Source organism: Lolium rigidum, chromosome 5, assembly GCF_022539505.1.
Source record: "Lolium rigidum isolate FL_2022 chromosome 5, APGP_CSIRO_Lrig_0.1, whole genome shotgun sequence".
NCBI lineage: Eukaryota > Viridiplantae > Streptophyta > Magnoliopsida > Poales > Poaceae > Lolium > Lolium rigidum.
Genome location: NC_061512.1, coordinates 105,987,997 through 105,991,924, shown reverse-complemented (window position 1 = coordinate 105,991,924; position 3,928 = coordinate 105,987,997). Strand labels below are relative to the sequence as shown.

General features: G+C 41.4%; 1 long non-coding RNA gene across 1 annotated transcript; it reads right to left on the bottom strand.

Annotated features, from left to right (window-relative positions):
* Window positions 1–530: 530 nt before the first annotated feature.
* Window positions 531–3,418, bottom strand: LOC124654676. The gene is made up of 6 exons (XR_006988418.1): window positions 3,243–3,418; window positions 3,037–3,164; window positions 2,311–2,437; window positions 2,083–2,219; window positions 871–951; window positions 531–765 (listed from the first exon to the last, which is right to left on the bottom strand). It is a non-coding gene; the product is annotated as an uncharacterized LOC124654676 (long non-coding RNA).
* Window positions 3,419–3,928: the final 510 nt, after the last annotated feature.

Below are 3,928 nucleotides of genomic sequence, written 5' to 3'. Positions count from 1 at the left end.
CACTACAAGAAATATGGTGACTTGCGACCCTCTATATTAGTCACTGAAAGGTCATTGTGCGCCATCTATGACCACGTCATGATCAATAACTGTGGGTCGCTAGTTGAGCGTCACTGACGGCGCACAACGACCTTTTTATTTAATTGGTCGTAGAGGACTACGACCAAAATTGATGGTCATAGATTCCATGACCAAAATGTTGGTCACCGGCTGTTTGGCCTATCCACGTCAGATCCAACGTGGCAAATCCTACGTGGCAAATGCATGACCAAATCAAATGGTTGTGGATCAAAATCAGCCCAATCCAGCTTGCCATCAACATGGGCCAAGCCCAAAAAACAAGCCTTTTCTTTTCTTCATCTCAGCCTTTTAGAAGACGTTTCTTTTTGGGCCACTGGCGTTTTACTATTTTAGGCTTCAGCATGTGTACAGTCCATTTGCCTTTGGGCCTTCCCCTTTTGGATTCTTTTTCTTTTTGGGCCACCGCTTTTTTACAATTTATTTCTTATTTGAGACTCAACCATTATCAATAGATCAGTCCCACTCTTCAGGTTCTTATTTCTCACAGTTTACCAACAACAAATTTTTCAAACAGAATAAGAGAACATACAAAATTCTAGAAATAGTAGCCAAAATTACGATTGTAGTCTTTTACATATTGTTCACAGAACCAGATTTAATTACTACAGAATAACTAGCACTATTATAAGTAGCCACTCTTGCTTTGTGGGGCTTCAGGCTTCATCTTTCTTCGACCTGGAGCTCCTGTAAAAGAGAGAAAATGCCACACTTATAGAGTTTGATGAACATAATATTTACTAACATGCGTATGATTAATTTAGCGAGGCAAAGATGGCAATATTTACTGACATGGAGCTCCTGTAAAAGACGTAGATGAAGAAGGCCACCATGGTTACCTACTCTAACCAGCTTCAGCTCCGCGTCTCCGTCCTACAAATATAACGTGCACGCTTAGTTAGTGCCAGCAATCACCTGTACAGGGCATGCCAATGAAATACCAAGTAATAGCTAGATCAGTAGCTAGCAGCGAAAATGTGTATAACAATTATTTTAATACAAGTAAATGGTTTTTGCACTAATACATGTTCCTGCATCTATAAGACTTATTTTAACATTACATAAGATACTAATATACTACATGTCAAGTAAGCAAGCAGCATCAAAAATATGTTGATGTCGACCTGCCCGTGATGCTGATGAGTACAACATTATGGTCCAAGACTTTAAGTAAAATTGCTGAGAAGATGGTTGCTGCTTAGTATAGCATAGTGAGGTCAGAACATCATAGAACGCAAAGCCAACAATGTCTGTTTTACTAAATATTATGCATGCCGACAATTCTAAATACAGTTACCCGGTTTATCAAAAAATGGATATACAAAAAACATTCACGAGGTTTTAAAATAGCTATCAAGTTATATCCTTGTCAAATTTTACGATACAACTGTCCTTTGTTCAATAAGCAGCTAACACATTCTTTCATCAGACTACCAGATTGTTTTAGTATGGCTGCCAGGTTTGACGAAAGTAACTACAGGTTCTCAGCTTAGTTTCTCAACCATCATAGCTGGCAGTCATAGGTCACATAATAAACAAACAAGCACTAATGCAGCAGTTGAAACCACTACTCAACTAATGTTAGAAAAGCTCATGGAAGTAAACAAAACAATTAGAACTTGGGATTAAAATTGATCTTAGAAATTCAATTTCAACTAAATGAAATTCCATGTTCAGATAAACTTGAGGTACATTAGCAGTAAGTAAAGATGGTTACCAACTAACTGAAATGCAAACAAACTCCTACACAAAGGTATCAGATTCAATTCCATCCAAACACGATCCAGATAGAAATTTAAACAAAAAAAAACTAAGTGAAAGTTGTGCTTTCATATACCATATCCAACAGTTGTGTGTAATGTAAGTATTCTGATCACACAGTACATACAGAAACTAAAAATAACAAGACATCACAATGTACAACCAAGATCAACTAAATAACTGGTGAAGAAATGGTACAAGCAGTAACCCTGCAGGTTTCGAAACAAATTTCGTTGTACTTACCAGTAGTAAGTATTACAATGTTTGATCCGTCCTATTGTCCTGATGTCTTCCAGCTTGCTTAAAGTATGGCAGTTGGTTCTATGTTGAGGGCAAAAGGGCTTTTCTATGTTGAGTTTACGGTGTGGTGAGTTTCAATCCTATAAGAAGTTAAAAATATAAGTCAATGTGTTTACAAATTTAGGAAGTACCAATAACCTTGCAGGACGCATGGTAACTTGATTACAATACCTTGGCAGACTTTTGAATTAACAAATCAGGTAACTTCGTACTGCTATATGGTGTAAGGTGGTACTTGAAAGGGGTGGGACTTAGATGCTTTTCCACAAAAGATAGCAAGCTTCCATCCTCATCTATCCTGGAAAAGAAGATATAATGAGTATGAAAGGAAAGAGAGATTTGGCTACTTATGTGTGAAAGAAAATGTGCGACATAACAAGTTTGAGAATGATACAGATCATTCATACATATCTTGAATTCTTGGAATAGTGACTAGGAGTCTACACAAACTGAAATGATCTGAAAAGCTAATATCTAATATCTGGGGCAGCTGGTGAAATAAGGAAAATTAGAAATTGTAGGAAATGAGGAATATTAGTTGTAATTAACAAATGACCAGGTATAGTTCAATTTCCACTGCCATGTAAACCCATGGGTCAACGTTTACTAAAATGTATGCCATCATTCTCGCTGCTTGCAGTTCTACATCCCAGTGTAACTATGGACAGTTAAGCATCATCTATTTACAAGAGTTAAATTATAAGATAGAACCAGATATACTTGTTAAATAACAGTAACAATAGGAATAAATGGAAACACTGTGATCGATTCATGCTTTGCATCTAATTTGTGTCAATAATAGGAAGGCGTTGCAAGGCAACAGGCTGAAGATAGTTACATAGTTATCATAAGCGAATAAAGATCAGATCATTTTCACATAAGTAAATTGGAGAAGACCTGTCGGACAGTCCTCAGCAGTGGAGGTTGCCTGGGCCGCGTATGTGTGATATGTGCTTGTGGTATGGCTCGAAGAACCACGAATGCGCTCCATGAAACAAGAACCACGAAACTCGCGGTCGCTCTTCCTGCATATCACACTTGTGTAAGTCGAGTACCCAGCTCACAAAGAACTAGGAAAAAGGAGAGGGGTGGTTCGGTCGTACCTCACGAAGGGAGCCCGTGGCGAGCGCCAAGATGCGGGAGCCTGCGGTAGACGAAACAAGGAGGAAGCCCGTGGCGGACGCCATCAGCGACCGGATCTAGCTGCAGCGGCAACGACCAGCAGCATGAACATGCCGCCTCACCGAACTGCAGCACGGCCTAGATCTGCACCGTTGTAGACGAAGCCGTGGTAGACAAGGGCGTCGGCGGTGACCCCTGCGAGGGCGACGTGCCCGTCGGCGGTGAGCCCCGCGAGGACGACGCAGCCGTCGGTGGTGAGCCCCGCCAGGGAGGGAGAGGAAGGCGACGAGTTCCTCCTACGAGCTGCCAGCCGCCTTGGGAAGAAGGGTGTTCACGCACTGGGATTGACGGGCGATTGGATCTGAGAAGAGGACGAATGTGGCGGCGGGGAGAGTTTGGTTAGGGTTAGAGATGGGAGGGAAGTTTCTGCGGGGAACGAAAACTTAAGAAAAATTTCATTTCGGGAGGGCGCGGATAAGGGGCGGGCAGACGCGGGTGCGTTTTCGTTCAGAACCTTTTTACTCCTGCGTAGCCTAGCTAGTGCCACTGCCAGCGGGACCTAATATCTGAGGTCCCATATTGCTAGCCCTTTTTAACTTGGGTGGGTTTATTATTACTGCGTACATTTTATTTCGGTCCTTCGCTATAGGCATAAGTTGATTTGAAC